General features: G+C 44.3%; 7 non-coding genes across 7 annotated transcripts; 5 read left to right on the top strand and 2 right to left on the bottom strand.

Annotated features, from left to right (window-relative positions):
• The first annotated feature begins 10,030 nt into the window (after positions 1 to 10,030).
• On the top strand, positions 10,031 to 10,103 carry trnak-cuu (transfer RNA lysine (anticodon CUU)). Its single transcript has one exon. It is a non-coding gene; the product is annotated as a tRNA-Lys (tRNA).
• A 347-nt stretch (positions 10,104 to 10,450) lies between these two features.
• On the top strand, positions 10,451 to 10,561 carry trnal-caa (transfer RNA leucine (anticodon CAA)). Its single transcript has 2 exons — positions 10,451 to 10,488; positions 10,516 to 10,561. It is a non-coding gene; the product is annotated as a tRNA-Leu (tRNA).
• Positions 10,562 to 11,275: 714 nt separating this feature from the next.
• Positions 11,276 to 11,481, bottom strand: LOC117969460 (small nucleolar RNA U3). Its single transcript, XR_004547339.3, has one exon. It is a non-coding gene; the product is annotated as a small nucleolar RNA U3 (small nucleolar RNA).
• A 2,146-nt stretch (positions 11,482 to 13,627) lies between these two features.
• trnak-cuu (transfer RNA lysine (anticodon CUU)) lies at positions 13,628 to 13,700 on the top strand. The gene has a single exon. It is a non-coding gene; the product is annotated as a tRNA-Lys (tRNA).
• Positions 13,701 to 14,047: 347 nt separating this feature from the next.
• Positions 14,048 to 14,158, top strand: trnal-caa (transfer RNA leucine (anticodon CAA)). The gene is made up of 2 exons: positions 14,048 to 14,085; positions 14,113 to 14,158. It is a non-coding gene; the product is annotated as a tRNA-Leu (tRNA).
• A 716-nt stretch (positions 14,159 to 14,874) lies between these two features.
• On the bottom strand, positions 14,875 to 15,080 carry LOC117969457 (small nucleolar RNA U3). The gene has a single exon (XR_004662550.2). It is a non-coding gene; the product is annotated as a small nucleolar RNA U3 (small nucleolar RNA).
• Positions 15,081 to 15,542: 462 nt separating this feature from the next.
• trnaa-agc (transfer RNA alanine (anticodon AGC)) lies at positions 15,543 to 15,615 on the top strand. The gene has a single exon. It is a non-coding gene; the product is annotated as a tRNA-Ala (tRNA).
• The last annotated feature ends 200 nt before the right edge of the window (positions 15,616 to 15,815 follow it).

Genomic DNA, 15,815 nt, shown 5'->3' with positions numbered 1-15,815 from the left:
ATGTTCATCTTTCAGGCAGCTAGGGAACTCTCTGCCCAGCCGTTTTTCTAAGTCCTGCTTGCTAGCCCTAATAACATTTGTTCCTAACAGAAGTGGTACAGACTTTCGGTACTGTGTCGCCGGCACAACGAAAACTGGAACAGCCGCATAGGTCTGGTCTAGAAAAGACAAATTCAAACGCAACACCCCTTGATGTGGGACCTCGTGACCTCCAGCCCCTTCTATGCGGATATCAACCTCATCTGGTCTCAGGTTTCCGAGGGTGGGGTGTTGGTGCCAAAACTCCTCAGTAATTGATGTAATCTGGGATCCTGAATCAATTAGGGCTCTACAGGGGACACTATTCACCACAACAAAATCTTCATTCATTGGGCCAACTAAACTGGAAGAATTTGTCTCCCCACTGCACTCCATCTGTGGCGCACTGTGAACACAGGTAACTATAGGGCTGGTCTTGTTTTCGTTGCCCTCCACTTGCCCCTCAGTGTCAGGCTGTACTAGTTTAAATGAGAATTGTTTTCTCCTACACTGTGCTGCACAGCATAAGCATTTGGCTGGTTACGGCACCCCCGAGCGATGTGGCCAACTTGACCACAGCGATGGCACACAAAGGGCTCCTGGCGACGCGGAGGTCTCTGAGTCGCTGCTCCATTACCACTTCCTTGGCTACTGGTGGGGACATACCTGTAGGTAGTAGCAGTTTGTTGCATAACCATGGCCTCCAAACGCCCCATCTTCTCAGACTGCTGTCTCTGGTGAGTGGCAAGGTCCTGAACTAGGGTGGTAAGACTCTGAACAGCATCACTTAACCCTCTTGTGGCTGCTGCTTCCTGCTGGGGCAAAACATTACTTTGCATGCTCCCCTCTGCACTGACTGCAGCCTGCTGCATGCTGCTAACACTCTTTGCTCTCACCTTCTTGTCGCCTAGTGAATTTTTCTCCCTCACCAGCTGTCTCAGTTCTCCCTGTAACTGCCTGAACGTAAGATAGCGAGGCTGCATGGGGGCAAGACGATCACGTACATCTTTCTCACTTATGCCACGCATGAACTGCTGGGTGAGTTTATAGTCCCTGTCTTGGAGTGCCCCGCCTCCATTTATTTTTTCTTCAATGCTCCTCAATAAGGCATCTAGCTCTATGGCATAGGTGGAGGCTGACTCATCTGGGCGCTGGTGTCGCTCATAAAAGTCTGCCATTGGGTCAAGAGATAAATGGCAGTCACTGTACTCAGCCCTCAACTCCTCAAAGGCTCTGGAGGCGATCTGCTCTTCTAATGGGAGGTTCAATACGAGCTTCCTTGCTCCACCACTCAGGTAACGCACCAGTGTGTCAAAATGTAGGGACGCTGGAACATGTGTAGCACTCAACAAGTATTGGATATCCTTAATCCAGTCTTCTATATCAATCCTGCAATCTTTACTATTGCTGAATAATGGCATACCTCGCACCTGATGCATCGCTGGCACATAGGTAGGAGTTGGGCCCACTGGGAACGTTTTGCATTTTGTCATCTGGGGCATGGCTCTGGTCTCCTCCTCCTCATCAGAACACCATCCAGATGGTTCTGTCTTCACAGGCCTTTCTGACCAGCCCTTTCTACTCTCAGACATCTTCTGTGTCCAGTCCTCCCTCAATCCAGCAGTAAAACCAGAAGAATATTCTTCTGTCTTTCCCTTTCCAGAACTAAACTGCTTAGCCATAGGTCTGCCTTGTTAGTAACCACTAGTTGTTTACTTAATTATTATTTATTTGTTTATTTATTTTTATCTTTTTTTTTTTTTTTAAATCCGTATTCACCTTTTATTTGTCTATTTAATTTATGTTTACGCTTCCCTTAGAAGCTGCCCATCCGGGTCACGGCACCAGATATAATAAAAAAAAATGTAACCCTTATTAAAACTACAGTGCATGCAGGACCACACGGTTACGTAATGGGCAGCTAGGCTGCGTCTCCTCCTAAATATTAGTTTCGGTTTGAATGAATTACTGTGAATAAAACAACCTGTTGTTTTAGCGTACTCTGCGTTGTGTTGTGTATTATTATTTGTTTGACCCAGACCACAATCACTCTGGCTCAGACTCAGGTACAACAGAGTTTATTTTTTGCTCATCTCCTGCAAACGAAACCAAGTATAGCAGACAGACATCAGCACACTGTTGCACAGCCGGAGCCATTTTACAAACTAACTCCAGTATGCTGATGTAAATTACCCACATGGAGAAGAAACAGGAAGTGTCCCAGAATTCCCTACCAGTTTGTAGTTTATTTGCTAACTTCTTAAACTAGCTGGCTACACAGAAAAGGACGCCCTCGTCTTACATGTTAATGCAAACGTATGTCACAACTGTTGCAAACTCTAAAGTCTCTGGGAATCCACAGGGCCTGTTTCTTCTTTTGGGTTTCCCAGATTTGCCTGCCCCTAGCAATCTTCTGGCAATATCGGCACTGTTCAGAACCTAGAGTCTCTGCGTGGTGCTCTAAAGATAACCTATTAGGTGGCCTCCTCTGCCGAGTGGAGCGGCGGAGTTCGATGTTTCCTGGGGCCTGGCCCATGGCAGGCGGACCTGCTCTGGCCTGGCTACGGATACTTAAAATCTCCGGGGTCTGGCTCGGGGCGGATGGACCCTCCGGGGTCTGGCTCGGGGCGGATGGACCCTCCGGGGTCTGGCTCGGGGCGGATGGACCCTCCGGTCCTGACAACTCACTACCTAAACAGATGTGGTCTGGGTTGTGCGTTTCTGAATAGTCAGCCCCTATTTCTGTATCATGATAACCCCTTTCCCAGCTAAGCTGACTGTCATTATCGCTATCGTCTCTATCGCTGAGAAATGGATGGGTGCCCAAGCCCATGTGTCTGCTAGGTGCGAGTGCAATTGATTTAGGGAGCTTCTCTGTTCCTATGCTATCAATCTGATTCCCCCGGTTTCTTGCTTGTGACCCTACCTCTACATATAAGTTTTCCTCATCCTCAGAGGTGTCTATTTCAAAATTTGACCTTACGTGGCTAGTGTTCGAACCCTGATCATCCATACAGGTAAGCTGCTTGGTATTGTTTAATGGGAGAAACATACAGGGCGTCAGTAAGTTTTGGTGAATAACTCTTTCCCCCCCTCCCGTTTCAGGACACACAACGTATACTGGCAGATCAGATTGTTTACGAACTACAATGTGCGGTATTTTCTCCCACTTGTCTCCCAATTTTTGTTTTCCTCTAGCACTTTTATTTGCCACTAGGACACGGTCTCCTGGTCTCAAGGTAATTTCTTTTGCTTTCTGATCGTAATACCGTTTCTGACGGCGCTTGGATCTTTCAGATTCCAACGTTGCTTGCTTGTAAGCCAACTCCAGTCTACTACGGAGACTTGACACGTATTCCTCTGGCTCTGATTCCTCCTCCTCCTGGCATGGGAGCCCCAAAGCCAAATCCACTTTAAGACGAGGATGTCTGCCATACATGAGGAAGTAGGGTGAGAAGCCTGTGGACTCATGACGGGTGCAGTTATATGCGTGGACCATGGGTTCAACGTACTCCTTCCAGTTTGACTTCTGGTGAGGTTCCAGAGTGCCCAGCATGTTCATCAAGGTTCTGTTAAACCTTTCAGTGGTACCATTACCTTGTGGGTGGTAGGGAGTGGTTCTGCTTTTGGCTACCCCCATTGCTTTCCAGAGTTGGCGCAGGAGACCACTCTCAAAGTTCCTCCCTTGGTCAGTGTGTATCCTTTCGGGAATCCCGTAATGGCAAATGAAATGTTTCCACATAACCTTGGCTATGGTAGCTGCTCTCTGGTCAGGAGTAGGATAAGCCTGAGCATAGCGTGTAAAGTGATCGGTAACTACCAGGATATTTTCTATACCCCCTTTGCAGCGCTCCAAGGTGAGAAAATCCAGGCATACAAGCTCTAAAGGCCTAGTCGTGTGAATAGAGATCAGGGGTGCACGGGCGCCCTGTGAACTTTTCCTTAGGCAGCATCTTTCACATGATTCACACCAGTGTTGGATAGTGGAAAACATAGCTGGCCAATAGCATCGTGCACGCATAAGATCTACGGTTCGTTCCATCCCCAAGTGGCCCATGTCGGTGTGTAGCATGTCGAATACTTCCCGCCTTAGCTTTTCAGGCAGCACCACCTGTCTAACTTCATTCCCTTCTGGCGACTTGAATGTTCTATAGAGGATGTCCTCTTCAAACGTCAGCTTGTTCCACTGTCTCAGCATCGCTCTGACAAGGGGCTCCTCCTGCTTCCTCTTCCTTACACTTGGTGCCCGTCCAGCCTTGAAGTAACGCAGCACAACGGAGATTACTGGGTCCTTTTCTTGATGTCTCCTAAGCTCCTCCCTAGGCAGTCTGGGGATGACCTCAGCCCACTGACTGGGTGGTGCAGTGCTGGATAGAGTATTTCTGGTGGAGTTAAATTCCCCTTGGTCTGAAGTGCTAGCGGTATTGACATTACAACCGACCTTCAGTATGCTTGCAATTTCAGCTCTCGGCATGCGTGAGAGGCCATCTGCGTTCGCGTTGCTCTTTCCCGGGTGGTATTTTATCTCGAAGTCAAACTCCGCTAGCTTTGCAACCCACCGTTGCCCTGTTGCATCAAGGTGGGCAGTACTGGTTACATATACCAACGGGTTGTTGTCAGTCAACACGGTGAAACGGTGCTCTAACAGGTAGTCCCTCAGCTTCTCAGCTACTGCCCACTTCAAAGCCAGGAACTCAAGTTTGTGAGCCGGGTACCTTTTCTCGGAGGGGGTGAGACAGCGGCTGGCGTACGCAATTACCCTCTCTTTGCCGGACTGCACCTGGGCCAGCACTGCACCTAACCCCTCTGTTGAAGCATCCGTCTGGAGAACAAATGGAAGGCTGTAGTCGGCGTACCCTAAGACGGGTGCTGTTGTCAATCTCTCCTTCAGCTCAGTGAATGCTTGATCACATTGCCCTGTCCAACTGAATGGTGGTGGCCTCCCGGCCGGTTTGTGGGGCCGTTTTCCCTTCTTAGGGGACCCTGCGGTCAGGTGAAAGAGGGGTGCTGCTAAACTGGAGTAATTTTTTATAAATCTCCGGTAATAACCGGAGAACCCCAAAAATTGCGCTACCTCCTTCCTGTCTGTCGGGGTCTTCCAGTTCCGCACCTGCTGTATTTTCTCTGGGTCGGTGGCTATACCACCGGCTGACACCACATGTCCCAAATATTTAACCTCTTTCCGGAGCAGGTGGCACTTCTTAGGTTTTAACTTAAGCCGGAACTGGCGCAGCCGGTCAAAAACTAACTGCAGGCGCTCTAGGTGCTCGTCAAATGTTCGGGAGAATACAATGACATCATCTAAGTATATCAGCACAGCTGAAAAATTTAGGTCTCCCAGGCAGTGAGTCATCAGTCTTTGGAAGGTGGCTGGTGCATTCTGCAGGCCAAAAGGCATTCGGTTGCACTCAAACAGGCCCATGGGTGTAGTGAATGCAGTTTTGGGCTTGTCGTGTTCAGCCACCTCTACCTGCCAGTAGCCGGAAGTGAGATCCAGTGTGGAGTAGAATTCAGCATCACCAAGAGCATCCAAGGCCTCCTCAATACGGGGCATAGGGAATGCATCTCTCACCGTCTTTGCATTTAGTTGTCTGTAGTCAATGCAGACTCGGATTGAGCCGTCTTTCTTCCTGGCCACTACAATGGGTGAGGCATAAGGGCTCTGACTTGATCTAATGGCTCCCGCTTCAACCATATCCTGTAGATGTCGTCTAACCTCCTGAAACTGGGCTGGTGGGATCCTACGGTAAGGCTGGCGCATGGGCTTGTTATCAATCAATGGTATTTCATGCTTGACAGCGGATGTACATCCAAGGTCGAACTGATTAACTGAAAACACATCAGAGTTCCTCCGGAGCAGTTCTTCCAGCTTTTCCTGTTGTTCCTGGTTCAGCACTGCTGCCTCCTTCAAATCCATCTCCGGAATGTCCGATTGAACTGGTGCTTTATCTGGTGGGGAAGAACTTTGTTGATCATGCGATGAACCGGCTGTGCTACCTAGATCTGGGGTAGGGTCAGAGGGAACCACTGTTTCTACGCTGCTCAGTGCAGAGATGCTAGCTACTGTCTGGCCCCTTTTTATAACAATATTGTATGTGCTTTGGTTGTAGAGGTGCACTAGAGTCCGCCCATGGACCACATCTGCCACTGCTTCTTCCACCACCATGTTTTTAATAAACTGTTTGCCATCTGGAGGTCTGATAAGTACAGTGTATGGACTCCTATCACGAGACCATGGAGACTTGACTGTTATGCATCTGTGTTCCCCAGGCTTAATTTTCACTGGCTGTTTTCCTGCATAACGAACTTGTGACACCGTCTGGGGCTCCCTTCCGGGTGACTTCACCCTCACCTGTTGGTAGGCAGCATGCCAGGCTGGATGTTCATCTTTCAGGCAGCTAGGGAACTCTCTGCCCAGCCGTTTTTCTAAGTCCTGCTTGCTAGCCCTAATAACATTTGTTCCTAACAGAAGTGGTACAGACTTTCGGTACTGTGTCGCCGGCACAACGAAAACTGGAACAGCCGCATAGGTCTGGTCTAGAAAAGACAAATTCAAACGCAACACCCCTTGATGTGGGACCTCGTGACCTCCAGCCCCTTCTATGCGGATATCAACCTCATCTGGTCTCAGGTTTCCGAGGGTGGGGTGTTGGTGCCAAAACTCCTCAGTAATTGATGTAATCTGGGATCCTGAATCAATTAGGGCTCTACAGGGGACACTATTCACCACAACAAAATCTTCATTCATTGGGCCAACTAAACTGGAAGAATTTGTCTCCCCACTGCACTCCATCTGTGGCGCACTGTGAACACAGGTAACTATAGGGCTGGTCTTGTTTTCGTTGCCCTCCACTTGCCCCTCAGTGTCAGGCTGTACTAGTTTAAATGAGAATTGTTTTCTCCTACACTGTGCTGCACAGCATAAGCATTTGGCTGGTTACGGCACCCCCGAGCGATGTGGCCAACTTGACCACAGCGATGGCACACAAAGGGCTCCTGGCGACGCGGAGGTCTCTGAGTCGCTGCTCCATTACCACTTCCTTGGCTACTGGTGGGGACATACCTGTAGGTAGTAGCAGTTTGTTGCATAACCATGGCCTCCAAACGCCCCATCTTCTCAGACTGCTGTCTCTGGTGAGTGGCAAGGTCCTGAACTAGGGTGGTAAGACTCTGAACAGCATCACTTAACCCTCTTGTGGCTGCTGCTTCCTGCTGGGGCAAAACATTACTTTGCATGCTCCCCTCTGCACTGACTGCAGCCTGCTGCATGCTGCTAACACTCTTTGCTATCACCTTCTTGTCGCCTAGTGAATTTTTCTCCCTCACCAGCTGTCTCAGTTCTCCCTGTAACTGCCTGAACGTAAGATAGCGAGGCTGCATGGGGGCAAGACGATCACGTACATCTTTCTCACTTATGCCACGCATGAACTGCTGGGTGAGTTTATAGTCCCTGTCTTGGAGTGCCCCGCCTCCATTTATTTTTTCTTCAATGCTCCTCAATAAGGCATCTAGCTCTATGGCATAGGTGGAGGCTGACTCATCTGGGCGCTGGTGTCGCTCATAAAAGTCTGCCATTGGGTCAAGAGATAAATGGCAGTCACTGTACTCAGCCCTCAACTCCTCAAAGGCTCTGGAGGCGATCTGCTCTTCTAATGGGAGGTTCAATACGAGCTTCCTTGCTCCACCACTCAGGTAACGCACCAGTGTGTCAAAATGTAGGGACGCTGGAACATGTGTAGCACTCAACAAGTATTGGATATCCTTAATCCAGTCTTCTATATCAATCCTGCAATCTTTACTATTGCTGAATAATGGCATACCTCGCACCTGATGCATCGCTGGCACATAGGTAGGAGTTGGGCCCACTGGGAACGTTTTGCATTTTGTCATCTGGGGCATGGCTCTGGTCTCCTCCTCCTCATCAGAACACCATCCAGATGGTTCTGTCTTCACAGGCCTTTCTGACCAGCCCTTTCTACTCTCAGACATCTTCTGTGTCCAGTCCTCCCTCAATCCAGCAGTAAAACCAGAAGAATATTCTTCTGTCTTTCCCTTTCCAGAACTAAACTGCTTAGCCATAGGTCTGCCTTGTTAGTAACCACTAGTTGTTTACTTAATTATTATTTATTTGTTTATTTATTTTTATCTTTTTTTTTTTTTTTTTAAATCCGTATTCACCTTTTATTTGTCTATTTAATTTATGTTTACGCTTCCCTTAGAAGCTGCCCATCCGGGTCACGGCACCAGATATAATAAAAAAAAAATGTAACCCTTATTAAAACTACAGTGCATGCAGGACCACACGGTTACGTAATGGGCAGCTAGGCTGCATCTCCTCCTAAATATTAGTTTCGGTTTGAATGAATTACTGTGAATAAAACAACCTGTTGTTTTAGCGTACTCTGCGTTGTGTTGTGTATTATTATTTGTTTGACCCAGACCATAATCACTCTGGCTCAGACTCAGGTACAACAGAGTTTATTTTTGGCTCATCTCCTGCAAACGAAACCAAGTATAGCAGACAGACATCAGCACACTGTTGCACAGCCGGAGCCATTTTACAAACTAACTCCAGTATGCTGATGTAAATTACCCACATGGAGAAGAAACAGGAAGTGTCCCAGAATTCCCTACCAGTTTGTAGTTTATTTGCTAACTTCTTAAACTAGCTGGCTACAAATGGGTGTTTTGAAAAGCTCAGTTAAATAGCTACGTATTTTGAAATAAGGATGTATTCATTATTATGAACGTTGGCAGAAAGGATATTGTATTAATATTTCCCACGTGTGCTTGACTTGTACAAATCTGATAGAGTTTCAACAAAGGCATTTGACTTGGGTTCATTATGTAGCCTATACTGCCATCTACAGCATTACTGCGGGTGTCGTTTGCTTCTTTTGACAATAATACGGCTGTTTTCACGGAAAACCGTGAGAGCATGTAGTCGTGGCCGAGTGGTTAATGAACAAACAGAGCTGTCAGAAATGGAATTCGAACCCACGCTTCCAGGGTAACTGTGATCTGAACGCAGCGCCTTAGATCGCTCAACCATCCTGAATTACACACGTCTTTTTACAACATTGCAGTACACTGCTGAACCTCCGATGTCTGACGCTGCAGTAAATCAACTCGTGTGTGCGTGTACTTATTCTTTTTCTGTTTATATGAAGGAGGGCGACCTGTTTTGTCGCATTCTATATGGGATTGTAGCAGTCACACCCAGTGATGCCCAGTGAGAGTCCTAATACCGACACTACTAAAAACAAATTAAAAGGTTTGGAATAGGAATGACAACAGAATGACAAAGGCAGAATAACAATTCACAAAGCTATATTACAATGATCCAAGATTCACATAAATCAGTTCAAATAACTATACAATAAAATGTATTAAAGTTGTACTAAAAACAAGGAGGGGAAGTTGAATAAAGCCAGCCAATAGCCACATTTTAAAAGCATGGGGTATTAGACCAACATATAGCAGCGATTACACTTCTCATTAAGAGTGCTAGGTGATTGGAAACAGCTCTTCCCAGCAAGGGTTCAACAACAAAAGCCAGATTGTTAATACACACAAGTTTTAACAGTATTAGGGAACGTTAGCTGCAACATTGCAGGCTTAACTATATTAGAGCAATTCAACAGCAATACAAGTTTAGTTAAGATAAATAGCAGCAACGTTCATGTTTAGCAGCGGTGTAGCATAAGTAAACAGAACCAAAAGGTGTGGGGACATTTACCTGCTGCTTGAACACTTTTAATCTAACAAAACAAAACTGATGAGACCGGGATTTAACCACACGTCTCAGAAGCTTTATTCAACAGACTAGCTCTCGAATTATCCAACACTTTACTTTTGGAATATACTCACACGGCTGTAACACCGCAGACACAGAAACAGCGCGTCTCCAGAACACTCATCTACAGCAGCAGCACACCGAATCTCAGGTCCCACGCACCTGTCGGTACTTCCTCTCTCGCCCCGCCTGAAACAAAGAAACTTTCCCCAGTCAGCCCGGCTAGCTCAGTCGGTAGAGCATGAGGCTCTTAATCTCAGGGTCGTGGGTTCGAGCCCCACGTTGGGCGTCCTTTTTAAATACAAATTGTAGATGTTTCTTCGAGGCAACGGAGCAATGTCTGATTCTGTTCACGTTGTATAAAGTATTGCAACACAATTACTTATTGGTCATTGTCATATAGCAATTGCTATTGTAAAATGCGTGCATCCTTTAAAGCTATACCGATATTGAAATAAAGAATCTTTCTTTCGTGGGTTGGCTTCAATCTGTTTCTTTTTTTAAACTTGTCATTACATCATTCATGGAGTAAGTTTGTATGTGCGTAATAAACCCAATCTGGCCTTGATACAATAGACAACCCTAGTCTGTGCTGAAATGAAATAATGCGGTTTTCTACTATCGCAAACGCAGCTTGTCAGAATGGCCGAGTGGTCTAAGGCGCCAGACTCAAGGACTCTGTCTTTCCAAAGAATTGTGTGTTCTGGTCTCCGAATGGAGGCGTGGGTTCAAATCCCACTTCTGACAGTTCACTTTTACTTATTTTTTAAATGAATAAATATGTTCATTTTACTATAAAAGATTGTTTCAAGGAAATCAACAGCTGATACCAAACTCTTGTAAGCACTCAATACCATTTTAATTTCCATTTTAAATCGGACTAAAATAGCGTTCCTAACACAGATTGCATTTTTGCTGTAAACTGGCTACTTGTTGAAGTCACTGAAAAATATTTTGTGTAGAAACATGTGTTATTTAACTAGATTGTTTTAATATTTCAAATAACACATTACTTTGAAAAAAATCTCCGACTGCCACTGGATCGTGGTCTCAGGCTGGGATGCGGACCATTGAGAACAGTACAAACGATCTAATAGTGGAAGTAGCTTACATGAGAAATGCCCTCGTTTAACATGCTAGGATGATCGACTTCGGTATTCTCCAACTGCTGTTTACATTTTCTAACACGTTATGAGGACGAATACAAAGGTTGACAGCTTCCTTGTAAGTGGGGGTAAGCACAAGTTATTTTCAGATGTAATGTCTATTTTAAACTCAATCTAGTCCTGCGTAGTGCAAAAGACATTGCTATATTTTTATATTAGTCAAGCCCTATTTAAAGTGTTCATAAATTGTTTTAACATTAGCAATGATCAATTTAAATTTGGTTATTGATTTAAACAACTGAACAATTGTGGGCTTGATGGTTTCTTTTTTCTACGTTTCTACCGGAATGAGATACGCACTCAAAATGTGTCCCCTTCCTTCAACAATCCCCGACTGAAGATTAAAGTGGTCATTACTTGCAGCGAGTAGGTTCCCGATAACAACACTCATTGTCAGCTCGGTGCTGAGAAGAAAACACTGCCACTCCTCCTGGTGGATACCGAGACCAATCCCTTCAAAACATGTTTCATTCTAGAAATGATCCTTGCAAATATAGTCTTAACTTTTATTAGCAGACCTTCGCCCCCAACTGGCAAGCTCTACTTCATATGAAACAATGACTGGGCAACAACGAGGTGTTACATTAACAATACAAACTAACTCGAGACAGCCAAGCCGTTAAAGCATACCTTAAGTTTGTCGCGTGATACAAAAGCAAGTATTGGCATTTTTGCATTGTCTGCCTCGTCAAACAAGCTCGAGCCACAGCACACAACGCTGCTGCATCGGGACACAGATTGTGGATTTATAAGCGACTGAATAAACGAGCTGAGACTACTTTTTAAAGAAATTGAAAACATACCTCTAGTCGAAATATTTGCTATTCAGTTAATTCAATTATTTTTTAAATTTGCAAATCACAGACTACATTGCCAAAATAATAATAAAAAAAAAAAAAAAAACTAATCTGATTTGCTCGTATCAAGCTGCGATGAAGCCTATGAGAATCGATGTCACCATTAAAGGGGAATTAGCTCAAATGGTAGAGCGCTCGCTTAGCATGCGAGAAGTAGCGGGATCGATGCCCGCATTCTCCAAATAATTTTAAAGTATCTGCGTATTTTGTCCCGGCGCATTATGGAGATAAATACAAAGTGTGACAATTCTTTGTAACAGTGACGCCCACCCTACATGTGTATTTTAATGCACAGTCTGCTAATTTGTAATAATCCCCGGACTGAAAAACTGCAGCGCGTGATATTTTGTAGGTCTTCTTATCTCCTATGTCCGCTAACGCTAGGCACAACGTGCCCGAGTGCTGTAGCAGCAGCCATGAAGCAAGTTAGTTTTTCAGTAGAAATAAAGTTTTTGTGTATGGGTGTTTTGAAAAGCTCAGTTAAATAGCTACGTATTTTGAAATAAGGATGTATTCATTATTATGAACGTTGGCAGAAAGGATATTGTATTAATATTTCCCACGCGTGCTTGACTTGTACAAATTTGATAGAGTTTCAACAAAGGCATTTGACTTGGGTTCATTATTTAGCCTATACTGCCATCTACAGCATTACTGCGGGTGTCGTTTGCTTCTTTTGACAATAATACGGCTGTTTTCACGGAAAACCGTGAGAGCATGTAGTCGTGGCCGAGTGATTAATGAACAAACAGAGCTGTCAGAAATGGAATTCGAACCCACGCTTCCAGGGTAACTGTGATCTGAACGCAGCGCCTTAGATCGCTCAACCATCCTGAATTACACACGTCTTTCTACAATATTGCAGTACACTGCTGAACCTCCGATGTCTGACGCTGCAGTAAATCAACTCGTGTGTGCGTGTACTTATTCTTTTTCTGTTTATATGAAGGAGGGCGACCTGTTTTGTCGCATTCTATATGGGATTGTAGCAGTCACACCCAGTGATGCCCAGTGAGAGTCCTAATACCGACACTACTAAAAACAAATTAAAAGGTTTGGAATAGGAATGACAACAGAATGACAAAGGCAGAATAACAATTCACAAAGCTATATTACAATGATCCAAGATTCACATAAATCAGTTCAAATAACTATACAACAAAATGTATTAAAGTTGTACTAAAAACAAGGAGGGGAAGTTGAGTAAAGCCAGCCAATAGCCACATTTTAAAAGCATGGGGTATTAGACCAACATATAGCAGCGATTACACTTCTCATTAAGAGTGCTAGGTGATTGGAAACAGCTCTTCGCAGCAAGGGTACAACAACAAAAGCCAGATTGTTAATACACACAAGTTTTAACAGTATTAGGGAACGTTAGCTGCAACATTACAGGTTTAACTATATTAGAGCAATTCAACAACAATACAAGTTTAGTTAAGATAATTAGCAGCAACGTTCAGGTTTAGCAGCGCTGTAGCATAAGTAAACAGAACCAAAAGGTGTGGGGACATTTACCTGCTGCTGGAACACTTTTAATCTAACAAAACAAAATTGATGAGACCGGGATTTAACCACACGTCTCAGAGCTTTATTCAACAGACTAGCTCTCGAATTATCCAACACTTTACTTTTGGAATATACTCACACGGCTGTAACACCGCAGACACAGACACAGCGCGTCTCCAGAACACTTATCTACAGCAGCAGCACACCGAATCTCAGGTCCCACGCACCTGTCGGTACTTCCTCTCTCACCCCGCCTCAAAGAAAGAAACTTTCTCCCGACTGCACGGCTAGCTCAGTCGGTAGAGCATGAGACTCTTAATCTCAGGGTCGTGGGTTCGAGCCCCACGTTGGGCGTCCTTTTTAAATACAAATTGTAGATGTTTCTTCGAGGCAACGGAGCAATGTCTGATTCTGTTCACATTGTATAAAGTATTGCAACACAATTACTTATTGGTCATTGTCATATAGCAATTGCTATTGTAAAATGCGTGCATCCTTTAAAGCTATACCGATATTGAAATAAAGAATCTTACTTTCGTGGGTTGGCTTCAATCTGATTCTTTTTTTACACTTGTCATTACATCATTCATGGAGCAAGTTAGTATGTGTGTAATAAACCCAATCGGGCCTTGATACAATAGACAACCCTAGTCTGTGCTGAAATGAAATAATGCGGTTTTCTACTAAAGCAATCGCAGCTTGTCAGAATGGCCGAGTGGTCTAAGACGCCAGACTCAAGGACGCTGTCTTTACAAAGAATTGTGTGTTCCGGTCTCCGAATGGAGGCGTGGGTTCAAATCCCACTTCTGACAGTTCACTTTTACTTATTTTTTAAATGAATCAATTTGTTCATTTTACTATAAAAGATTGTTTCAAGGAAATCAACAGCTGATACCAAACTCTTGTCAGCACTCAATACCATTTTCATTTCCATTTTAAATCGGACTAAAATAGCGTTCCTAACACAGATTGCATTTTTGTTGTAAACTGGCTACTTGTCGAAGTCACTGAAAAATATTTTGTGTAGAAACATGTGTTATTTAACTAAAGATTGTTTTAATATTTCAAATAACATATTACTTTGAAAAACATCTCCGACTGCCACTGGATCGTGGTCTCAGGCTGGGATGCGGACCATTGAGAACAGTATAAACGATCTATTAGTGGAAGTAGCTTACATGAGAAATGCCCTCGTTTAACATGCTAGGATGATCGACTTCTGTATTCTCCAACTGCTGTTTACATTTTCTAACACGTCATGAGGACGAATACAAAGGTTGACAGCTTCCTTGTAAGTGGGGGTAAGCACAAGTTATTTTCAGATGTAATGTCTATTTTAAACTCAATCTAGTCCTGCGTAGTGCAAAAGACATTGCTATATTTTTATATTAGTCAAGCCCTATTAAAAGTGTTCTTAAATTGTTTTGACATTAGCAATGATCAATTTAAATGTGGTTATTGATTTAAACAACTGAACAATTGTGGGCTTGATGGTTTCTTTTTTCTACGTTTCTACCGGAATGAGATACACACTCAAAATGTGTCCCCTTCCTTCAGCAACCCCCGACTGAAGATTGAAGTGGTCATTCCTTGCAGCGAGTAGGTTCCCGATAACAACACTCATTGTCAGCTCGGTGCTCAGAAGAAAACACTGCCACTCCTCCTGGTGGATACCGAGACCAATCCCTTCAAAACGTGTTTCATTCTAGAAATGATCCTTGCAAATATAGTCTTAACTTTTATTAGCAGACCGTCGCCCCCAACTGGCAAGCTCTACTTCATATGAAACAATGACTGGGCAACAACGAGGTGTTACATTAACAATACAAACTAACTCGAGACAGCCAAGCCGTTAAAGCATACCTTAAGTTTGTCGTGTGATACAAAAGCAAGTATTGGCATTTTTGCATCGTCTGCCTCGTCAAACAAGCTCGAGCCACAGCACACAGCGCTGCTGCATCGGGACACAGATTGTGGATTTCTAAGCGACTGAATAAACGAGCTGAGACTACTTTTTAAAGAAATTGAAAACATACCTCTAGTCGAAATATTTGCTAATTTGTTAATTAAATATGTTTTTTTTTTAATTTGCAATCACAGACTACATTGCCAAAATAAAAATAAAAAACAACTGACAATCTGATTTGCTCGTATCAAGCTGCGATGAAGCCTATGAGAATCCCTGGCACCATTAAAGGGGAATTAGCTCAAATGGTAGAGCGCTCGCTTAGCATGCGAGAAGTCGCGGGATCGATGCCCGCATTCTCCAAATAATTTTAAAGTATCTGCTTATTTTGTCCCGGCCCATTATGGAGATAAATACAAAGTGTGACAATTCTTTGTAACAGAGACGCCCACCATGCATGTGTATTTTAATGCACAGTCTGCTAATTTGTAATAATCCCCGGACTGAAAAACTGCAGCGCGTGATATTTTGTAGGTCTTCTTATCTCCTATGTCCGCTAACGC

The sequence above is a fragment of the Acipenser ruthenus genome, chromosome 32, assembly GCF_902713425.1.
Source record: "Acipenser ruthenus chromosome 32, fAciRut3.2 maternal haplotype, whole genome shotgun sequence".
Lineage (NCBI taxonomy): Eukaryota > Metazoa > Chordata > Actinopteri > Acipenseriformes > Acipenseridae > Acipenser > Acipenser ruthenus.
The sequence above is the reverse complement of the archived record's forward strand: the minus strand, read 5'-3'. Positions and strand labels throughout refer to the sequence as shown.